General features: G+C 44.3%; 2 protein-coding genes across 3 annotated transcripts in view; one reads left to right on the top strand and one right to left on the bottom strand.

The window, feature by feature from the left end:
• The window catches only part of ARMC1 (armadillo repeat containing 1), a 29503-nt gene extending 28620 nt beyond the window's left edge, over positions 1–883 (bottom strand). Inside the window, exon 1 of the mRNA XM_032296209.1 lies at positions 670–883. The gene's annotated coding sequence lies outside the window, so the exon portion shown is untranslated. The remainder of the gene's footprint in view (positions 1–669) is intronic.
• A 10448-nt stretch (positions 884–11331) lies between these two features.
• MTFR1 (mitochondrial fission regulator 1) overlaps positions 11332–17211 on the top strand; it is a 67828-nt gene continuing 61948 nt past the window's right edge. Inside the window, exon 1 of one of the 2 annotated variants that reach the window (XM_032296213.1) lies at positions 11332–11535. The gene's annotated coding sequence lies outside the window, so the exon portion shown is untranslated. Of the gene's footprint in view, positions 11545–17211 lie in introns of both variants that reach the window. The other variant, XM_032296214.1, reaches the window with a different exon arrangement.

Here is a 17211-nt window from a genome sequence, read left to right on the forward strand (position 1 = left end):
ATTTGACTTTGAAAAGTTAACTCCTCGGAGCCACAGTTATCTCACGTAACAATACTCAGCGGTTATCACATTAAAGTAAGAACGCGAAACAGTAAAATAGAACATCAGCAATTACCAAACCAGAATATGACTTGCTCATGTGGGTGGGTTGGACATCCGTCCCGCCAGGCGGTGGAGGAACCTTCTGCTCCGCCCTGACACTTCAGTGCACTAAGTATCACGAAAGGATTTGCTAACTGCGGGAATCCCTCCCCCCACCCCCCAAAAACATTTTTAAATATAAAAACGGGAACACTGATCTCTCTTGAATTAAGCCTAACACAACTATGTCCTTTCATTCTTAGGAGACACGCAGGTGCACAAAACTAACAGAAAGTTACAAAAAATAGCCTGGAAGCATGAAAAGATGAGATAAGACCCATTAATAATGCGAGCGTTAAGAAAAGTCGGATGTTAGGTGGGACAAAGAAGAAGTGAGCAAAGCTAACAGATCACGGGACACGTGGGGTTAGGGAGCCCTAAAGCGCCTCACTAGTACGCACTGCTGGATCTGACAAGAAGCAGGTGGGGCGCTCCCTCCGAGGCAGATTCGGTGCCTCAGTGCAGGAGCCGCTTCCGGCGGCCTTCCCGGTTCCACTGCTTTGTCTGCCGCCCGTGGACCCCACATACCGCTCCAAAGCTTTAGGAGTCCAGAGCCTGCCGCACCATTAGGGCCACACCTACAGATGAGATAGAGACCCAGGCGACGCGGAGCGAGACCCTCGGTTCACAGCCCCGGCCTCGGTGATCGCAAACAAGCAGACTAACTCAGGGAGTCAAAGAGCGAAGGCGCTGGCGGGGAAAGGCTCTGCAGACTCTTCCCAGGTGACCTGTCACCTTCGTCGCTTTTGCCCTCCTATTGGCTGATAATGAGTCTAACGTCAGGACACAGTGTCCAATCAGTGAAGGTCTTTTTAGAGTGAAGCGCTCATTGGTGGTTTAAGGGAATGCGCTAAGTGTTCAAGGGATGGATCCAATGAAGACTCAGGAGCACTATATTGGCCCTAACTACACGCCGTCCACCAGGCACTAACCAAAGAAATTTGATTCCGGGTGGGAAACTGCCGCACATTCACGACCTCAATTCCTAGCGTTTGGGGCATGGTAGGACTTCGCTCCTGCGTTCGGAACTTCAAATTGAGCGTTTCTTCTTTAGCAACTCTTGCAATTCTAAATAAAGGCAGTACCTAATATTTTATTGGCTTCTGTTTTAATTCATGATTTTTGTTTTTTTTACTGTACGTTAGCGCTGCATTAGGCGTTCCTTGGATTTCGTTTCTTTTTGTCTCCCTAGCAGCTTCGTTTGTTAAGGTAATAATTTATTTGGGGGACGAATTTTTCTTTTTTTTTTTCTTGAAAGGAATTTATGATCAGAATCTTCTCAAATTCGTCATATTTGTAGTTTATCAAAGTAAGGATTTAAGTTTTTGTTTTCTTTACGCATTGATTTTATTTTAAAAAACATTTCTCTAAATATAAACCTACTCTTAACGCACAGGCAGATCTTTGAGAATAATGTACCCATTGCAATCAATAACCCCAATGAACAGATTCTGGATTCGCTCTGTAACAGTTTGATTTGGCCACGTAGCTCATATATTAAAGTCAGAAGGAATATGAGAGGCCTCTAATAGGAAGAGTGTGGATGACAATAAATATTCCAGACTGTATTCTATGCTAATATCGCCTATACTTCGTAAGTGAATTTAAAAACCAAGCGGTTACTTCTTGAATTTCTTTGTGTTCCCTTTTCTCGGTTATCCTCTTCCTTCCAATAAACTCAAGAAAAATAGGAGCAAAATAAGCTAAGTAGAAAACAAACGTGTCGGGCGCGGTGGCTCACGCCTGGATTCCCAGCACTTTAGGAGGCCGAGGCGGGCGGATCATTTGAGGTCAGGATTTCGACACCAGCCTGGCCAACATGGTGAAACTGTATCTACTAAGAATACAAAACAAAAACAAAAAATGGGCGTCGTTGCGGGCGCCTGAAATCCCAGCTACTCCGGAGGCTGAAGCAGGAGAATCGCTTGAACCTGGGAGGCGGAGGTTGCAGTGAGCCAGGATCACTCCACTGCACTCCAGCATGGGCGACAGAGCGAGACTGTCTCAAAAAAAATCCAAAGGGCACAGCCAGGTTAAACAATCTATTTGGTGGAGTGAATTAAATTTTGTTCAGTGTAGTTAGTAAAAACAAAAACAAAAAAATGAAACTTGCTATTTTTGTTAATGTTAATATATTAGAAAGTCGGGCACGGTGGCTTACGCCTGTAATCCCACCACTTTGGGAGACCGAGGCGGGCGGATCACCTGAGATCGGGAGTTCGTGACCGGCCTGACCGACATGGTGAAACCCCATCTCTACTAAAAATACAAAAATTAGCCGGGCGTGGTGACCCGCGCCTGTAATCTGAGCTACTCATGAGGCCAAGACAGGAGAATCTCTTGAACCTGGGAGGCAGAGGTTGCAGTGAGCTGAGACGGCACTCCTGCACTCCAGCCTGGGTGACAGAGTGATACTGTCTCAAAAACAAAAAAAAATGTCGGGCTTGGTATCTCATGCCTGTAATCCCAGCACTTTGAGAGGCCAAGACAGGCGGATCTCCTGAGGTCAGGAGTTCGAGACCAGCCTAACCAACATAGTGAAACCCCATCTCTTATAAAAAAATTAAAATTAAAATTAAAAATTAAATACAAAAAATTAGCGGGGCATGGTGGCATGTAACTGTAATCCCAGGTACTCAGGAGTCTGAAGCAGGAGAATCGCTTGAACCCACGCAGAGGTTGCAGTGAGCTGAGATTACTCCACTGCATTCCAGCCTGGGCAACAAGAGCGAAACTCTGTCTCAAAAAAAAAAAAAAAAAAATTAGTTCAGTGTGGTGGGGGTGGCGGGCACCTGTAATCCCAGCTAATCAAGAGGCTGAGGTAGGAGTATCGCTTGAACCCATGAGGCAGAGGTTGCAGTCAGCCGAGATCGCAGCACTGCACTTCAGTCAGGGAGACAGAGCAAGACTCTGTCTCAAAATAAATAAATAAATAATTAAATATAATCATGCTTCTGCCATTAAAGTATTGAGAAGAGTAATTTTTCCTGCACACTGCCATTACAGAATAGATGACTGCTATTAAGAAGCAGGGGTGGGCCAGGCACAGTGACTCATGCCTGTAGTCCCAGCACTTTGGGAGTCCAAGGCGGACGATCACGAGGTTAGGAGATGGAGACCATCCTGGTCAACATGGTGAAAACCCATCTCTACTAAAAATACAAAAATTAGCTGGGTGTGGAGGCCTGGGCCTGTAATCCCAGCTACTCTGGAGGCTGAGTCAGGAGATTCACTTGAACCCAGTAGGTGGTGGTTGCAGTGAGCCAAGATTGCACCACTGCACTCCAGCCTGGGCACAAAAAGACTCAATCTCAAAAAATAAAATAATTGCCAGTAATAATTATCACACAAAAAAATTACCAGTTTCCTAAGCACCTATGGATTACAAGCCATGAGGAGGTATTTAAGATTTTAAGAATTTGTAGGCTGGGCGAGGTGGTTCCCACCTGTAATCCTAGCACTTCTGGAGGCCGAGGCAGATGGATCACCTGAGGTTAGGAGCTGGAGACCAGCCTCACTAACATGGTGAAACCTCGTCTCTACTAAAAATACAAAAAGTAGCCAGGCATGGTGGCAGGCACCTGTAATCCCAGATGATAGGGAGGCTGAGGCAGGAGAATCACTTGGATCCAGAGGCAGAGGTTGCAGTGAGCCAAGACTGCACCATTGCACTCCAGCCTAGGCGACAGAGGGAGACTCCGTCTCAAAGAAAAAGAAGAAGAAGAAAAAGAATTTGTATTTCCATATTAAAATGTCTAAACTTGACACCAGTGAAGTTATACTACCTTCAGTTGTGAATCATTGCTTGTTCTTAGCCTCAGGTATCTTCCCACAGGACACTGGAATGTCAAGTTTCTCAATAACTGTGTTGCTTAAGACATGATTCAGATACTGGCAGTTTCATTCATTTAACAACCGGTTTTTGAACGCATACAATGTGCCATAGACAATCTTAACTATGGATTCAAAGGTAGGGAAATCAAAATCCCTGCCCTCAAGAAGATCATGGTCTAAAGAGCTCAAGAAGCAGTGGATTTCAAAAGTTTTTGATCAAGCAACCCTTTTGGCTTTATATGTATGTATTTGAATACATAGCTCTGATATATCTATATGTATTTATTCCTAAATTCTATACCTGTACTATCAAACTAATATGTAGTTTTGAAAATGTCAAAATAGAAATTTTTAAAGAAAGAGAAATAATTATAAAATGAAGCTCTCACTATCCACCCAGATGAAAATAAAATTGGGTCCATATATAACATCATTTACCAAAAAATTACATTCCACATATATTAAAAACTCAAACCTTGGAAACTACATATATGACCTAGAAGCAGGGGGAACACTTGAACAAAACCGGAAACCCAAAAGCTAAACAAGAAAAAAATGGACACATTTGACTTGTTTTAAAAAGCAGCTGGCTAGGCATGGTGGCTCACGCCTGTAATCCCAGCGGTTTGGGAGGCTGAGGTGGGCTGATCACTTGAGATCAGGATTTCGACACCAGCCTAGCTAACATGGTGAAACCCCATCTCTACTAAAAATACAAAAATTAGCCAGGTGTGGTGGCAGGCTCCTGTAATCCCAGCTACTCAGGATGCTAAGACAGGAGAATCTCTTGAATCTGGGAGGCAGATGTTGCAGTGAGCAGCCTCCTGTAATCCCAGCTACTCAGGATGCTAAGACAGGAGAATCTCTTGAATCTGGGAGGCAGATGTTGCAGTGAGCTGGGATCCCACCACTGTATTCCAGCCTGGGTGACAGAGTGAGACTGTCTCAAAAAAAAAAAAAAGAAAAAGAAAAACAGCTCTATAGGTCAGGGTCAATCCCAAGAGCTGGTTTATAGAAAGGAATGTCACAATCTCTGGAAGGTGGTGATTTTTTAACCTACTTGGAATATGGGACTTTTTTTCTTTTCACTATGCACTGATCTAAGAAGAATAAAACTGTTTCAAGGCTTAGAACCACCAAATATACAACAAAGTCTATGACGAATCAAAATGGTTCAACAGTTTGTCATTGGGCACCATGGTAAAAACATTCATTTAAATTGAGATGCACATGATTAACACAGATTAAGATGTTATCCTTTCCCAACAATATGTGTTTTTGTTTGCTTGTTTTTGAGATGGAGTTTTGCTCTGCCGCCCAGGCTGGAGCACAATGGTGTGATCTTTGGCTCACTGCAACCTCCATCTCCCAGGTTTAAGTGATTCTGCTGCCTCAGCCTCCAGAATAGCTGGGATTACAGGCATGTGCCATGAAGCCCAGATAATTTTTGTATTTTTAGTAGATGAGGTTTCACCATGTTGGTCAGGCTGGTCATGAACTCCTAACCTCAGATGATCTGCCCACCTTGGCCTCCCAAAATGCTGAGATTACAGGCATGAGTCACCATACTAGGCTTTTTCTTTTTTCTTTCTTTTTTTTTTTTTTTTTTGAGATGGAGTTTCACTCATGTTACCCAGGTTGGAGTGCAATGGCGCGATCTCGGCTCACCGCAACCTCCGCCTCCTGGGTTCAGGCAATTCTCCTGCCTCAGCCTCCTGAGTAGCTAGGATTACAGGCACCCACCACCATGCCCAGCTAATTTTTTGTATTTTTAGTAGAGACGGGGTTTCATCACGTTGACCAGGATGGTCTCGATCTCTTGACCTCGTGATCCACCCGCCTCGGCCTCCCAAAGTGCTGGGATTACAGGCTTGAGCCACCGCGCCGGGCCTCTTTCTTTCTTTCTTTCTTTTTTTCTTTTTTTGAGAGGGAGTCTTGCTCTGTTGCCCAGGCTGCAGTGCAGTGGCACAATCTAGGCTCACTGCAACCTCTGCATTCTGGGTTCAAGTGATTCTCCTGCCACAGCCTCCAGAGTAGCTGAAATTACAGGCGTGTGCCACCACACCCAGCTAATTTTTGTATTTATAGTAGGGATGGGGTCTCACCATATTGGCCAGGCTGGTCTCGAACTCCTGACCTCAGCTGATCTGCCCACCTCGGCTTCCCAAAGTGCTAGGATTATAGGCTTGAGCCACCACCCCGTCACCTTTCTTTTGCCTAACATATCTAACAATGAATAAATCTGTTTGCCTAAATAATGGCATTTATAATCCTTTAATTTCCTACTCAGAATTTGAAGTCACAAAATAGATAAGGGACTTTTTTGAGGCCATACAGTGAGTAAGAGAGCTCTGTTTCTTTCTCTTCTATTAAATAAAAACTGTAAATAGCAGATGAAGTTTCAGTTATTCTAGATTCTGCCAAGAAAACTGAGCCCTTAATTTGGGTCAAGAACTCTAGGATCAAATACACTAAAAAGAAAAGTAGGCCGGGCACAGTGGCTCATGCCTGTAATCCCAGCACTTTAGGAGGCTGAGGCGGGTGGATTGGAGTTCACAGCCAGCACGGGTAACATGGTGAAACGCCATCTCTACTAAAAATAATACAAAAAATTACCCAGGCGTGGTGGCATGGGCCTCTAGTCCCAACTACTCAGGAGACTGAGGCAAGAGAATTGCTTGAACATGGAAGGCAGAGGTTGCAGTGAGCTGAGATAACACCACTGTATCCAGCCTGGGCAACAGAGTGAGACTCAGTATAAAAAAAAAAGAAAGAAGAAAGGAAAGAAATAAAGAAAGAAGAAAGAAAGAAAGAAAGAAAAAGAAAGAAAGAAGAAAGGAAGGAAGGAAGGAAGGAAGAAAGAAAGAAAGAAAGAAAGAGAGAGAGAGAGAGAAAGAAAGAGAAAGAAAGAAAGAAAGAAAAGTTGTCTATTTTCTTCTCACATCCCCAAATGGATTGCCCTATAACTTTCCACATTTATTTCGAAATCTAGCTATGCAGAAAAATCATAGTTCTGCGGAATAGACCTGCAGAGGTAAAGGCCTGAGCATATGTATTTTTAGACAGCTCCAATGTGAAATTTAAGAGTCAGTGATCTTGTGGAGGAAACATAAATTTTATTAATTATCTAATGTGTCCTTTGTATTTAATTTTATTTATTTAATTTAACTTAATTTAATTTTTGAGACAGAGTCTCACTCTGTCACCCAGGATGGAGTACAGTGGTGAGATCAGGGCTCATGGCAGCCGCAACCTCCCCAGGCTCAGGTGATCCTCTCACCTCAGCCTCCTAAATAGCTGAGACTACAGATATACACCACCCCAGCTGGCTAACTTTTATATATTTTTTCTAGAGAAGAGGTTCTGCTATGTTGCCCAGAATGGTCTTGTACTCCTGGGCTCAAGCAACCCTCCCATCTTGGCCTCCAAAAGTTCTGGGATTATATGTGTAAGCCACTGTGCCCAGCCTATATATCGCCTCCTAATACATTTCTACCAAAGTTGTCAACTTAGCACAATAATAATTTATTAGCTCATAGTTACTGAGCATCAGGCATCCATGTGCAGCTTAGCTGGGTGCCTCTGGCTCAGATCTCTCAAAAAGCCAGCTGGGGCTTCAGGCAACTCAAGGGTTGAATGAGAGAGGTTATTATTCCAAGTTCACCTCATATGGCCATTAGTAGGACTCAGTTTCTCATAGCTGATGTAAGGAGAACCTCAGTTCCTTGCTGAGTGTTGGCCAGAGGATTCCCTCAGTTTCTTGCCACATGGGCTTCTCCTTAGGGCATCTCATATATGACACTGACTTCCCTCAGAGCAAGTGAAGGAGAGCTAGAAGGAGCAAACAGGATGAAAGTCACAAATCTTTTTTTTGTTTGTTTGTTTTTTTTGAGACAGAATCTTGCTCTGTCGCCCAGGCTGGAGTACAGTGGCACGATCTCGGCTTCAAGAGATTCTCCTGCCTCAGCCTCCTAAGTAGGCACTTGCCACCATAACCGGCTAATTTTTTATATTTTTAGTAGAGCCAGGGTTTCACTGTGTTAGCCAGGATGGTCTCAATCTCCTGACCTCGGGATCTGCCTGCCTCACCCTCCCAAAGTGCTGGGATTACAGGCGTGAACCACCACCACCAGGAGTTTAAGGCTAGCCTGAGCAACACAGGAAGACCCCATCTCTATAAAATATAACATAAAATAATAAATGAAGTGATATCCCAGTAGCAATGAGATCACCCAGTACCTAAATCTTGGTTTCCAAATACCATTCCAGGGCTCCTTGGAGAAATGGTTGATTTTAGGGCTAGGTAAGGAAAAATACAAGATGGCTGGGCATGATTGCTTACGCCTGTAATCCAAGCACTTTGGAGGCCAAGGCGGGTGGATTACCTGAGGTCGGGAGTTCAAGACCAGCCTGACCAACATGGTGAAACCCCATCTTTAAAAAAAAATAAAAATAAAAATAAAAGGAAAAATACAAGATAAGTGCAGAATATCTTATAGTTCTAGAAAAAAGGGGATAATCAAAAAAACAAAAGGAACACATGTATCTAGTTAAAATAACTCCCAGTGGCCAAAGCTGAAACAATTTGAGTAACAAAGTAAAAATCATAGTATACAAATGAAACGAAGTGTAAAATAAATATACAAGACTCTATATGTCTAAATAAATAAATGATTGAATATAAATCAATAAATGAAGAAAGACAAATCTTCCTTACAGAATTCCAAATAAGGTTTATAGATTTTCCGCTCCAGAAGTTGAAGCTTAATCCCCTATTCCACTTAAGTGTGAGCAGGATTTAGTGACTTGTTTTCAAAGAAGGGAATATGGAAAGGGGGAAAATGCAACTTTATAATGGAGTAACTAACAAATATTACCATGTCAAGTGATCAAGGTTTTTTTGAGACAGAGTCTAGCTCTGTCACCCACACTGGAGTGCAGTGGTAGTGGCGCGATCTCTGCTCACTGCAGCCTCCACCTCCCAGGTTCACGTGATTCTCCTGCCTCAGCTTCCTTAGCAGCTGGGATTACAAGGACGTGCCACCACATTCCACTTTTTTGTATTTTTGGTGAAGACGGGGTTTCACCATGTTAACCAGGCTGGTCTCAAACTCCTGGCCTCAAGTGATCCACATGCCTCAGCCTCCCAGAATGCTGGGATTACAGGCATGAACCATCATGCCAGGCCTCCAACTCTCTTTCTTCTCCACTAGCCTAATTCTAGGGCCAGGTACCAAGGGACACATCCCTGTATCATAGCACTGAGCGAGATGGTAGAACATGTCTTCCTCAAAGCTTATCCCGCACCAGGAGAGCCAGCAGTAACTTAAGAAGTGGCCCGGCCGGGCGCGGTGGCTCAAGCCTGTAATCCCAGCACTTTGGGAGGCCGAGGCGGGTGGATCACGAGGTCAAGAGATCGAGACCATCCTGGTCAACACGGTGAAACCCCGTCTCTACTAAAAATACAAAACATTAGCTGGGCATGGTGGCGCGTGCCTGTAATCCCAGCTACTCAGGAGGCTGAGGCAGGAGAATTGCCTGAACCCAGGAGGCGGAGGGTGCAGTGAGCCGAGATCGCGCCATTGCACTCCAGCCTGGGTAACGAGAGCGAAACTCCGTCCCCCCCCCCCCCCCAAAAAAAAAAAAAAAAAAAGAAGAAGTGGCCCAAGTTCAATTCAACTCTTTCACCCACTCAGATCCCAAAAATGTCCAGGGCCACTCCAGCGTATCTAGCATGAAAGGAAGTATGAAGGAAGGGAAGTTAGAAAGGAAAAAAAAAAAAAAAAAAGACAAGTCTTAACCAATTTCTCTTTGAGGTATTGGCGCTTTAAAGTATTTTCCTTTTAATTAATAAGTAGAAACAACATATGATCACGTAAACTCAGTGCTAAAGTTCCAATATGGACTTCGGAAAGGGCTGGCGAAAGTCAGCGTGCCTTAAAACACAAGCTTCATTAGCTTAGCAGTAAATACCGTCTAAAAAGATCTCAGAGGAAGAAAGGAGTGCCCTTGGAGAGAAAAACCACCATCCGTTGATCCCACTCTTTCAGCTCCAAAGCTCCTGCTGTTTAATCCAGCGTCAGGCAAGCACTCGCTTCTCAGTATTTCCTGAGACAGGACTGGCGCGGTGGCTAACGCCTGTAATCCCAGCACTTTGAGAGGCTGAGGCGGGTGGGTCACGAGGTCAGGAGATCGAGACCATTCTGGCTAACACGGTGAAACCCTCCTCTCTACTAAAAATATAAAGAAAATTAGCTGGGCTTGGTGGCATGCGCCTGTAGTCCCAGCCACTAGGGAGGCTGAGGCAGGAGAATTGCTTGAACCTGGGAAGCAGAGGTTGCAGCGAGCTGAGATCGTGCCGCTGCACTCCGGCCTGGGTGAAAGAGTGAGACTCCGTCTCAAAAAAAAAAAAAAAAAGTATTCTCTAAGACATTCTGGAGGCGCCCAGGCCTCCACCTTCATTCCGTAATATTTGATCACATACATTAAGTTTGTGTTATCTCCTGGTTAACCTGCAGGCTCAATTAGGGCGTGGCTCAAGGCTTATAACAATCTTTATACTGTCATAGTGGGCCCCCAACAAGCCCTTGTTGAGTAAATGAGTTAATGCTCTGGGTGAAAGAGGAAAGCCCTCACTAGGAAGATACGTGTGCCACCGAGGGCCAAGAACATCAGAGTTCCAGTGCCAGCCCAGCGTGGGATCATTTGTCATGGGAGGGTAAGAGAGACGGCCAATCAGCAACAGCCTCTTCAAAGCCATACAGAAATACGGACAGGTTTCCCACCCTACACAGGAATCTTTCATCACGCCTACGCAAATTACTATACCGCGTAAGTTGACTATAAGTGTAATGATCATATTCTCACGACAATTATTTGAAATCCAGAGTCTCCTAGAGTATTCAAATCTTTGGAAAGCACGTGCCCCAAATGAATCGGACTGAACAGACGCTGGAACCGAACATGGTAAAGTAAAATACTTTTCCATGAGGCACTTTGTTATCCCCGCACTCCTGCTCCGCCTAAAGAGAAACACCCCGGATGTGAGGTCCGTACAGGCATTAGATCTGCCGGATGGACACAAGTCCCTACAGCGTGGGGTGAAATGAGGTCCACATGTTAGGTTAACAAAGGCTTTTTCCCTAAAAAAACAAAAAAAAAACAAAAAAGGCTTACGACTCGCAGTCTCTTTCAAGATAATATACACCTGCTGCTACATTCAGAAAGTGGGTGTTCCTAAACCCCTAGAGCATGAAGCTGACAAAAGCACTTCCCAGGGAAGGACTGTGAACGCACAAAGCAAGGTCCAAGCGAAAGCACACGCCCCTCGCCCAGCCCCGCGCGTGCGCACACTGACTGAAGCTCCGCAGCTGGCGCGCCGGGCGGTTGCGGCGCCTTCCGCCGGGCTCCTTGTGCCCGCCTCCGAGCCTGAGGAAACAGCTCATTGGTCAGCCTGGCTCAGGCTCGGGGCGGGGATTGGCTGATTGGCAGCAACGCCACGGGACAGCCAAGCTGGAACCCAGAGGAGTCGGAGAAGGTGCTGGCTGCCGCGCGGCGGAGGTGACTGAGGTGGGGACTCGGAAAAGCGGTTGGCGAGGGGGTAGTGAAGTTGGCTCCAGGCCTGACGGGGATGGGATGCCCTGGAAACAGGACAGAAGCTGAAGGCGCCCGGTTCGGGAGGGAGACCGGCAGGATACTGGGCTGGTTGGGTGTTTGCCCCGCGGCCGGGAGGCGGAGACAGCCTCGGCTGTGGGCGCGTGGGTCCCGAGCTCGAGAGGAGCCGAGCGAAGTCGGCGGACTTACCCTGAAGGCTGAGACTCGCCCACCCGCCTATCAGCCCCTACGTCTCCTGCCCCCTCTCCCGCCCTTAGGTCTATCTTTCGGACCCGGGGTTCCCGCGCCGGCCGCCAGGCGGCGGTCCTGGGAAGACCGCCTTTCGTGGCGACTCCCTTGGGTGCAGCGAGCGCTCTTCCCGGGCTCTGGAGGCCCGACTGCGCGGGTGCACCTCCAGCCGGCGTCGGGGAGGAGCAGTGTGCTCGCTGGCCTGCCGGGAGGTTTAACCAGCTTCCCGTGGTTGCTGTGTTACTTTTGGCCTCTTAGAACTTCCCAGTGTAGCTTCGGACCATGACCAGAGATTGCAGGACGCACCAAAGCCGGGGCTTCCTAATTAACAACAGTAGCATTTTGTTATGGAAATCTTCAAACTGGAGAAATTGAACGAATGATATAAGGAATTCGCTGTACTCATTACCCAGCCTCAGTAATTATCAATACGTGGACAGACTTGCTCCCCTAACCCGGGTTATTTTGCGTTTTTGAGACAGGGTCTCTGTCACCCTGGCTGGAGTGCAGTGGCACAATCTCGGCCCACTGCAGCCTCCGCCTCCTGGGTCCAAGCGATTCTCACGCTTCAGCCTCCGCAGTAGCTGGGACTACAGGCAGGTGTCACCACACCCGGCTAACTTTTTGTTATTGCTGCTGCTGTTCCCTTTTGTAAAGATTGTGTCTCCTTGTGTTGCTCAGGCTATCTTTGAACTCCTGGGCGTAAGTGATCCTCCCTCCTTGGCCCCCAAAGTGTTGGGATTACAGGCATAAGTCACTGCACCCGGCTATCCTGGGTTATTTTGAAGCAAATCCCAGACATGATATTTCAATTCTTTTTCATATTTCCATGCCTCTGTCATGATTAATAATCATACATATAATAATTTGCTTTCTAGAGGGGTCAAGTAAAATAAAGGCCATATTAAAGTGTAGACAGTATTTATTTAGTTTCTACTACTAGAATTTAGATAACTGCTACAGTGCAGTTTCATTATCTTACGCTCAGGTTTTCAAAATCAGAGGTACCAGGTAATCTAGACAGTAGTGCTATTGCTTTTGAATAGTAATAATTGTATTGACAATTTCTATTTTCAGCGTTCTTTGTATGAAGGACTGTGAAGTTGTTTCCACCTATTCATTTAATTTTTACAATAACCTTATGAAGTAGGTGTTATCCCATGTTACAGTTAGGGGAAAGGAATTTGGGAGATCACAATTTGCCTAAGGCCACATTGCTGAAACGATGGGGGTAGGGAGGAGAATTCAGGATGCTAACCTTGGCCTTTGTCATTGCAAAGTTATTGCTCTTTTAGCATAACTGAATGTCCTGAGAGTTGTGGAATAAATGGAACTGCTGTGGAAAATTATTTCTGTCAAGCCAAAATCAGTAATGGAAAAAAAAAAAAAAAAGCCTGAAAATTTACACAAATACAAACAATAGTGACAGAGGTATGTTTGTTATTTGAAACGTTAAAGATTATTACAACTGAATTTAATGTCCTGAGAAAACATAGTTCAACAAATACAAGTGATAAAAATGTTATTCTTGGCCAGACGCATGGTTCAGCCCAGCACTTTGCAAAGGCAGAGGCAGGAGGACCCCTTGAGTCCAGGAGTTCAAGACCAGCCTGGGCAATATAGTGAGCCATTGTATTTAAAAAATAAAAGTAAAAAATTTTATTTTTTTATATGTGACCAATTAAAAGGAAAAGGAAAATACACATCACCGAATAGTCTCTACCGCTCCTTTAGCACATAGCATATCCTGGATATTTATACTAAATATTTAATCTATATCCTTCATCCTCCTAATCTTAAATTACTAAGACAGCATCTTCATCCAAATAGTGTTAGATGAATAAGGAACTAGATAGAAACAGCTGGGCCTCCTCTACTTATTCAAAGGAAAGTAGAGAAGGCCTGTTAACCTGTGTTTAGGAATCCTACTGAATAGGAGTAATTCAGAAGTCCAGAAGTCAGGCCAGACTCCTTTGTGAAGGAACTAGAATGACACATTCTAGTTGAGCAAAGACGTGACATGATTATGGTCATCTTACAGGAAAATCGACACAGGAAGATAGTTGGTACTGCCAAAGATGGCTTTACCAGCCATGTCAAAGGATTAGCAGTGAGTTGACCTGATAAGTATAAAGGAAATAGATGTGGGGAGCTGGCAAATGTATGGATATAAGAAAAGGACTGGACAAAGAAAACACCCTGAAACAGAGAAAAGAGTATGGTATATAGTAGGGTTTTGTTTGTTTGTTTCTGAAACAGTTTCACTCTTGTTGCCCGGGCTGGAGCTCAGTGGCATGATGTCAGCTCACTGCAACCTCTGCCTCCTGGGTTTAAGCCATTTTCTTGCCTCAGCCTCCCAAGTAGCTGAGATTACAGGTGTATGCTACCACGCCCAGCTAATTTTGTATTTTTAGTAGAGACGGAGTTTCACCATGTCGGCCAGACTGGAGTTGGATTCCTGACTTCAGTTGAGCCACCTGCCTCAGCCTCCCAAAGAGCTGGGATTACAGGTATGAGCCACCGCGCCTGGCCTATAGTAGGTTTTGAAGTGATGATACACTTCAGTGTCCATGGGTTTGTGTTCTTGGGTCATCCTGATAATGAGTTGGTGATGAGTTTTTACTGTATCACTGTTCTTTGAAGTGGTAATTACTGCCCAGCTACTAAACTATTCTTTTATGTATTTGTTAGATACTGTTGATAGAAATTACACAATTTAGATAAGCGGCAAGAAAAATGACACTATAATCCCACCCTTTAAAGATAAAGGGGGAATTATGATGATGGGGAAAGAAGTGATAACAGTTTTAGTTAATGTTTATTTGATTATTGGACATTTTTCACGTTTTATTTTCCATTTGTATTTCTACTTGTAAAATGCCTATTCATGTACTCTGCCTATTTTTCCATTGGACTTTGATCATTTGCTTATTTGCAAGCACTTTATATTTATTAGGGATATAAATAATTTGTTATATTAGGTTGCAAATAGGGTTCTCAGTTACATAGCTCTTCTCAAAATCTTCAGAGTGGCTAGTGAAATGAAAAATATGTCAGCTGGGAGAGCACTCAGGGCTGTTATTTTAGGGACCAGAATATGCCACCTCTGAAACAATTTATTCATTTATGACACTAAAGTTATTGTCAACCAGTCAGTATGCAGGTTATTTTTACCAAATAGTTTTGTGTAAATATTTGATATCAATAAAAAATTTTTTTTCTTCTCTCACTCCACTGGGCGATAGCATTTAACAGAGAATTTATACAACTGTAGTTGACTAGTGTGCATTGGTTTCTGTTAAAATGTAAGCAGGAAAGTTAAATTAAGTCTCCATGATTGAAAAAACATACATTGTAATGTACATATTAATATATATAAAGCAGTATAACTAAGATCTTTTTAAACATTTGTGTTTTTTTAGAGACAGAATCTTTCTCACTTTGTTGCCAGGTTGGAGTGCAGTGATGCTCTCATAGCTCTAAGATATTTTATTAATTTTTTCACCTCCCCTTCTTAGTTACTTTTTGGAATGGATTTCTTATATACTAGTAAATACTGAATTGGTATATAGTCGGCCTTCTGGAGTTATAGGTTCTATATCTGCAGATAGAAAACATTTGAAAAAACAATGATAAAATAACTATGACAAGAAACAATACAAATAATGCAGTAGACAACTGTTTATATTAGGTATTATAAGTAATCTAGAGATGACTTCAAGTATATGGGAGGATGTGTATAGGTTATATACAAATACTATGCTATTTTATCTTTTTTGTTTTTTTTTTCGACTCTTTTTTTTTTTTTTTTGAGACGGAGTTTCCCTCTTTACCCAGGCTGGAGTGCAATGGCGCGATCTCGGCTCGGCTCACCGCAACCTCCACCTCCCGGGTTCAGGCAATTCTCCTGCCCCAGCCTCCTGAGTCACTGGGATTACAGGCATGCGCCACCATGCCCAGCTAATTTTTTGTATTTTTAGTAGAGATGGGGTTTCACCATGTTGACCAGGATGGTCTCGATCTCTTGACCTCGTGATCCACCCGCCTCGGCCTCCCACAGTGCTGGGATTACAGGCTTGAGCCACTGCGCCCGGCCCTTTTTTGTTTTTTGAGATGAGTTTTACTCTTGTTTCCCAGGCTGGAGTACAGTGGCAAGATCTCAGGCTCACTGCAACCTCCACCTCCCAGGTTCAAGCAATTCTGCCCCAGCCTTCTGAGTAGCTGTGATTACAGCCCCTGACGCCACGCCCAGCTAATGTTTTGTATTTTTTTTTTTTTTTTTTGAGACGGTTTCGCTCTTGTTACCCAGGCTGGAGTGCAATGGCGCGATCTCGGCTCATCGCAACCTCCGCCTCCTGGGTTCAGGCAATTCTCCTGCCTCAGCCTCCTGAGTAGCTGGGATTACAGGCACGCACCACCATGCCCAGTTAATTTTTTTGTATTTTTAGTAGAGACGGAGTTTCACCATGTTGACCAGGATGGTCTCGATCTCTTGACCTCGTGATCCACCCTCCTCGGCCTCCCAAAGTGCTGGGATTACAGGCTTGAGCCACCGCGCCCGGCCTAATTTTTTGTATTTTTAGGTTGAAATGGGGTTTCACCATGTTGGCCAGGCTGGTCTTGAACTCCTCACCTCAGGTGATCTGCACACCTCAGCCTCCCAAGGTGCTAGGATTATAGGTGTGAGCCACTGTGCTGGCCTAATTTTTGTATTTTTAGTAGAGACAGGGTTTCGCCATGTTGGCCAGGCTGCTGGTAACCATCCTTATACTCTTACATGTGTGAGTTAAGTTATTTTACTTTTTAGGTCCCATAAAAAGTGAGAATTTATGTAGAGTTTTCTTTTTCTGTCTGGCTTAAATTTAACTCCAGTTCTATTCATGTTATTTTCAAATGACAGGATCCCATTCTTTTTTATGGCTGAATAGCACTCCATTATATATATGTATCACATTTTCTTTATCCCTTTGTCTGTTGATAGACATTTAGTTGCATCCAAATCCTGGCTATTGTGAATAGTGCTGCAACAAACATGGCAGTGTAGATATCACTTCAGTATACTGATGTCCTTGAGATTGATGAATTAGTGGTAGCTCTATTTTTAGTTTTTTGAGGAACCTCCAAACTATTCTTTTTTTTTTTTTTTTTTTTTTTTTTTTTTTGAGACGGAGTTTCACTCATGTTACCCAGGCTGGAGTGCAATGGCGCGATCTCGGCTCACCGCAACCTCCGCCTCCCGGATTCAGGCAATTCTCCTGCCTCAGCCTCCTGAGTAGCTGGGATTACAGGCACGCACCACCATGCCCAGCTAATTTTTTGTATTTTTAGTAGAGACGGGGTTTCACCATGTTGACCAGGATGGTCTCGATCTCTTGACCTCGTGATCCACCCGAT

This window comes from Sapajus apella, unplaced genomic scaffold, assembly GCF_009761245.1.
Source record: "Sapajus apella isolate SASKATOON/1434 unplaced genomic scaffold, GSC_monkey_1.0 scaffold35, whole genome shotgun sequence".
Lineage (NCBI taxonomy): Eukaryota > Metazoa > Chordata > Mammalia > Primates > Cebidae > Sapajus > Sapajus apella.